Below are 6998 nucleotides of genomic sequence, written 5' to 3'. Positions count from 1 at the left end.
TGGACTAAATGGTTGAATCTATGTCTGTCTGTGGCACTTGAACAAAAAAAGTTAACTGGCACTATCAGGGAAATTTGCACATCATTATCTATGAAGACCCACTAACGACACAATGTGGGCTGCACAGACCATATATAAAGAGAGCTGTACAAAGGCCATCTGCATTTGATAATCCAGGCTGGCCAACTGGAGTCTACTTGCCTGCTAAGACAAAGGACCCCACAACCATCCTTTCAATTCTTAATGGTTGAGATATTTAGCAACCTCAAGGACCCAGATGAGGGATGCACTTCCTTTGTTAAAGACATTGTGAAGAGTTGGGTGTTAGGTGACGTAGACTCTGGTTTGTGGAACCAGTAATATTGCCTTGCTGTACTGCAAAGTCTCAGTCTGCCATTTTACCATCTAGCTAGAAGCAACACAGACAAGGAGCTCTGACCCAGGTTGGACACTTGGCCCCATCCACATTGTTTCCACTGGAAAGCCTGTACTATTGCCTACAAGACTGAATCATCTCTGTGTGCTTATTGCATTGTGTGAAGTCAATACCACTGGAAAAGTAAATCACCCAGCATCAGTTTTCAGCTCACTGACCATCATGAAGGAATACCCCATTGGACCTTGATTCTGGAACCTACATAAAAGAATATTTCTTTTCTCCATGGCCTCTGTACTGTAAATCTTTCTTTTTCTCTATCCCTCTTTTACTGTGTGAATGCAAGGGAGGTAACATTATGATCCTCCTCCCATGTTTTGAGTTTGTGAAAAGCTAGCCCTTTGAGTTCACCCTATCTCAAGTTTGCTGTGGGATTAATGATAGAAAATTGGATCACACAAAAACCAAGGGGTTGGGAAATACACCATGGCTCACAAAGGTGGAAGCAAATCAAAAATGTTTTTCTGTTATCAAACGGGTGATGAGAAGAAAAATTACTGCTGTTTAAATTAACCCCCCTCCTGTCTGTAACAATCGACTTCAACACCATTTTCCTGCACTATTCCTGTATCCCTTGATGTTTTGAATATGTAGAAATCTATCGATTGCAGTCTTAAACATACTCAATTATTGAGCCTTCATATCCCTCTGAGGTAGAGAATTCCAAATATTCACTACCCTCTGAGTGAAGAAATTCCTCCTTATCTCAGTCCTAAAAGGCTTCACCCTTATTCTAAAACTGTGCTTCCCGGTTCTAGACCCCCCTCCAGGCAAGGGAAACATCCTTCTTACATCTACCCTGTTGAACCCTGCAAGAATTTTGTATGTTTGAATGAAATCTCTCATTCTTCTAAACTCCAGAGGGTAAAGGCCCAGTCTATTTAATCTTTCCTCACAGGACAATCCCTCCATCTCAGGAATTAATTTAGTGAACCTTCATTGCAATCCCCCTATGGCAAGTATACCTTTCCTGAGGTAAGGAGATCAAAACTGCACACAATACTCCAGGTGCGGTCTCACCAAGGCTCTATATAATTGCAGTAATCATCTTTACTTCAATGCTTACACCCTCTTTTAATAAAGGCAAATATACCATTTGCCTTCTTAATTGCTTGCTGTACTTGGATTTTAAGCTTTCAGTAATTCATGAGTAAGGACACCCAAGTCCATTTGAAGTTCAACACTTGCCAACCTCTCAACATTTAAGAAATGCTCTGTATTTCTGTTTTTCCTACCATAGTGGATAACTTCACATTTCTCCACGTTGTATTCCATCTGCCAAACTTTTGCCAACATGTTTAGCCTCTCCAAATCCCTTTGAAACATCTTTACATCCTCCTCATAACTCACACTTCCAGTGAGTAAAAATAGTGACCATGGCAAGTTGAGCAGTGACTTGAACTCCCTTAGGGATCATGCCAGCTGCTAAAAGATCCATTTCCAAATTGTAAACCCAAGTTAAGACATTTCACTGATGCGCATTTTTATTTTGTAATTTACTTGGAATGTTTTAAGAAAAAATGTATTAAACAGCTTCTACAACTTTGTTCATATCATCCTTGTTAAACTTCAACATTAATCACAGAATCACAGAATCACACAGTGCAGAAGAGGCCCTTCGGCCCATCGAGTCTGCATTGACACGTGAGAAACACCTGACCTACCTACCTAATCCCATTTACCTGCAATTGGCCCATAGCCTTGAATGTTATGATGTGCCAAATGCTCATCCAAGTGCTTTTTAAAGGATGTGAGGCAACCCACCTCCACCACCCTCCCAGGCAGTGCATTCCAGACTGTCACCACCCTCTGGGTAAAAAAGTTTTTCCTCACATCCCCCCTAAACCTCCTGCCCCTTACCTTGACTTTGTGTCCCCTCGTGGCTGACCCTTCAACTAAGGGGAACAGCTGCTCCGTATCCACCCTGTCCACGCCCCTCATAATCTTGTACACCTCAATCAGGTCACCCCTCAGTCTACTCTGCTCCAATGAAAACAACCCAAGTCTATCCAACCTCTTCATAACTTAAATGTTTCATCCCAGGCAACATCCTGGTGAATCTCCTCCGCATCCCCTCCAGTGCAATCACATCCTTCCTATAATGTGGCGACCAGAACTGCACACAGTACTCCAGCTGTGGCCTCACCAAGGTTCTATACAACTCCAACATGACTTCCCTACTTTTGTAATCTATGCCACGATTGATAAAGGCAAGTGTCCCATGTGCCTTTTTCACCACTCCACTAACATGCCCCCCCCACCTTCAGCGATCTATGGACACACACGCCAAGTCCCCTTTGTTCCTCAGAACTTTCTAGTGTCATGCCGTTCATTGAATACTTCCTTGTCAAATTACTCCTTCCAAAGCGTATCACCTCACACTTTTCTGGGTTAAATTCCGCTTATCTGCCTACTTGACCATCCCGTCTATATCTTCCTGTAGCCCAAGACACTCAACCTCACTGTTAACCACCCGGCCAATCTTTGCGTCATCCGCAAACTTACTAATCCTACCCCCCACATAGTTATCTATGTCGCTTATATAAATGACGAATAATAGGGGACCCAGTACAGATCCCTGTGGTATGCCACTGGCTTCCAGCCACTAAAGTCATCACCCTCTGTCTCCTACAGCTAAGCAAACTTTGAATCCACCTTATCAAATTACCCTGTATCCCATGTGCATTTGCCTTCTTTATAAGCCTCCCATGTGGGACCTTGTCAAAGGCTTTGCTGAAATCCAAATAACCTACATCAGCTGAACAACCCTCATCTACACACCTGATCACCTCCTCAAAAAATTCAATCAAATTTGTTAGGCATGACCTCACTCTGACAAAGCCATGCCGACTATCCCTGATCAAACCTTGCCTCTCCAAGTGGAGATAGATTCTCTCCTTCAGAATTTTCTCCAATAGTTTCCCTACCACTGACATGGGACTCACTGGTCTGTAGTTCCCTGGTTTATCTCTAGAACCCTTCTTAAATAGCAGAACCACATTAGCTGTTCTCCAGTCCTCTGGCACGTCCCCTGTGGCCAGAGAGGAATTAAAAATTTGGGCCAGAGCCCCTGCAATCTCCTCCCTTGGCTCCCTCAGCAGTCTGGGACACAAATCATCTAGACCTAGAGATTTGTCCACTTTTAAGCCTGCCAACACCTTCAATACCTTGTCACTCCCTATATCAATTTGCTTAAGAACCTTGCAGCCTCTCTCCCCGAGTTCCACACCTTGTTCCTCATTCTCTTGGGTGAAGACGGATGTGAAGTTTTTGTTCAAACTCTACCTCTGGCTCCGCCCATAGATTGCCCCTTTCATCCCTAATGGGCCCTACTCTTTCCTTGGTTATCCTCTTGCCATTGATATACTTATAGAATGTCTTGGGATTTTCCCTACTTTTACCAGCCAGAGTTTTCTCATATCCCCTCTTTGCTCTCCGAATTGCTTTCTTAAGCTCCACCTTGCACTGCCTGTACTCCACTTATGCCTCCACTGATTTGCTCCCCTTTTACTAGCTAAAAGCCTTTCTTTTCCTCCTCATCATATCCTGAATATCTCTAGGCATCCATGGTTCTCAGGGCTTGTTACTCCTTCCTATCACCCTAGAGGGAACATGTTGAGCCTCCCCATTTTCTTTTTGAAAACCCACCACTGCCCTTCTGTAGATTTCCCCACAAGTAGCTGTTCCCACTCTACCTTGACCAGATCCTGCCTTATTTTACTAAAATCCACTCTCACCCAATCCAAAACATTTTTTTGCAACTTGTCTATTTCTTTATCCATAATGAGCTTAAATTGTACCATGTTGTGGCTGCTATCACTAAACTTAATGCTGAGAATTAAGTTGGCACACATAGGCTGGGATTCCATTGCAGAGCGGGACAGAAAATTTGGCAAACTAGCAAAACGTCCACTGAGTTTTGGCAGGTATTTCCCAGCCATAGAAATTACATAAATTACATACCTTTATCTGCAAATCTGATTGAAAAGTTAAAACATTCCTGATTTAATTCAATTGCATTTGCTTTTCTCCAATTGGAGAAAATTTCTCTTTAATGTGCAATGTATTGATGTGGAGTAGAAAGTGTCATTTGCGCTGTTGGCGGGGGGAGGGGGGGAGGGGGTGGTGGGGGTGAATCAATACTGAAAGAGTTTTGAAGTTCCTGAAGGCCGGCATATGAATCAAATCTTGTAACTGAGCAGATGCCTCTTCTTCAATTGTGTCACAATGCCAACATGACAAATGCAAGCTTATACGCAGCAAGATTGACAATGCAGCCTTTACTGTTGCCTAATGACTGTCTTGCTTTTGGCAAAACCACAAGAAGTGCTCATATGTGTCGTTGTTATTTTTTAGCAGTAAGATTTTCAAGTTTCCCTTTTCACTTGGTGTGTTAAGAGGTTGTGTGGAATGGTGTGGAACTGTAAAGATCAGCAGCTGGATTTTCAATCCGGGCTTGGGAACCGATGGCTGGATCTTTTCTGGATCTCAATCCCACATCACATCAGCACCAGAGACACAACACGATTTTTAAAGGTAGAAGCCTTAATTGGCTCAGAAACAAGTTTGGCAGCCAGTTAGTAGTGCCCGGAGTGGCTAGGAGGTGGAACATTGTGATGAAGGGTGACTGTAAAAGGCAAACAACAGTAGTTACTGGGCTTGTGGAGCTGGCAGGAGAGCAGAAGGCCAGCAGCCTCACAGTTTACACAAGTACCCAAATGCTCACTCCACAAGCTGATCTCCTCAAGTCATGGCAACTTTGTGTCACTGCATGCACACCTCAGTTTGACTATCTGCTTAATACAAAATACTTCATTAACAACCACAATGAATAATGGCTTGTCATTGTGCTCCTGACAGTTATGCACTAAAGTGTTCCAGACGTTTGCTCTTCCCATTATTAACTTTGAAAATTTGATTTTGTCCCCCTCCAGTCTGTTGACAAGCTCATCAATGAACTTAACAGAAAGGTAATTGGAGGCATGTGGGTTGCTGGCTTCTCCACTGCCCCACCCTGCCCTCTCTTTAAAAAGGTCTCACATCAAGAAGACGCTGAAAGACTGACACACCTTTTGAGTGTGTTATTTTCAGAACTTGACGGTGCCAGATCTCATTCCTACAGGCGGTTGAAAATCCAGCCCCAGCAATCTCACAATTTTGATCTCTGGTCTGTGATGTGACACCTCAATTGGTCTCCTTACATCTAGATTGTATTGAGGTGGGGGATATGGGTATGGGGCAAAAAATCAGGCAGAGAAACCATTTCCTCTGGAGACTGGGTCTATAACTAGAGGTCACAGAGATTTAAATTCATCAGCAAAAGACCTAGAGGGGAGTTGAGGAAAATATTTTTCACTATGACAGTTGTCAGGATCTGGAAATGAGGTCAAAATAGTTTCTTTTTTCCCAGGGTTTTTTGTGAATTTTTTCGAGGACTGTTTTTTTATTTTTGGGAGCTAATTTTTGGTTTCCAGGGGCTCCTTTTTATTCTCTCAGTAACTCCTTTATAAGGCGATGCAGTTATGTTACCTTCTGTATTTGTGTTGAATTTTATTTAGGGTTGTCTTCTTTGGATAGATAAGATAGCACAAATACCAAAGATTGCATTCATACATATATATTTTTAAATTTTTCAACTTGGAATCTAAAAATAAGATTTTTGTTAACTTATTACAAATAAATCTCCCACAATCCATTTCCAAATGAAAATTCTAGCTACCTGGCACAAAGTAACTTATTGGGATTGAGTCTCACATCTGCAGCACCTTATATAAAATTATTAGCAAGCAATGAACATTCTCCAAAATTCTTTCGTTTTGTTCTGCTAATTTCAAGTTTCTTTACCCTCAATAATTCTGTTTAAAGCGAATGCTAGCAAACATGTCAGGATACTGACATTCAAGGGGATACTTCAGAATACTCAGAATAAGTATATTCCTACTTTAGAGAAAAATTCTAAAGGGAGGACCCACCATCCATGGTTAACTAAAGAAATTAAGGAAAGCATCAAACTTAAGGAAAAAGCATGTAACTGCACAAAGTTGAGTGGCAGGTCAGATGATTTGTCAGAATATAAAGAATGTCAGAGAATGACTAAAACGTTAATCAGGATTAAGAAATTAGAGTACGAGAGGAAGCTAGCTAGAAATGTAAAAACAGATAGCAAGAGTTTCTAAAGGTATTTAGAAAGGGGAGTTAATAGTAGATAATATGGAAATGGTGGATGAAATGAACAAATATTTTGCTTCTGTCACTATAGAGGATACCAAAAAATTCCAGGAGCAGCTGTAAATCAGGAGGTGAACGGGAGAGGGGAACTTGGTGAAATTACGATTACTAGGGAAGCGGTATTAAGCAAACTGATGGAACTGCGGACTGACAAATCTCTGGGTCCAAATGGACTTCATCCTAGGGTCTTAAAAGAGATGGCTAATGAGATAGTTGTTGCGCTGGTGTTAATTTTCAAGAATCCGCTAGATTCTGGAAAGGTTCCATCAGATTGGAAAGTAGCAAATATAGCCCCTCTATTAAAGAAGGGAGGGAGGCAGAAAACAGGAAACTA

The sequence above is a fragment of the Carcharodon carcharias genome, chromosome 4 (assembly GCF_017639515.1).
Source record: "Carcharodon carcharias isolate sCarCar2 chromosome 4, sCarCar2.pri, whole genome shotgun sequence".
In the NCBI taxonomy this organism is placed as follows: domain Eukaryota; kingdom Metazoa; phylum Chordata; class Chondrichthyes; order Lamniformes; family Lamnidae; genus Carcharodon; species Carcharodon carcharias.
Note: the sequence above shows the minus strand (reverse complement) of the source record.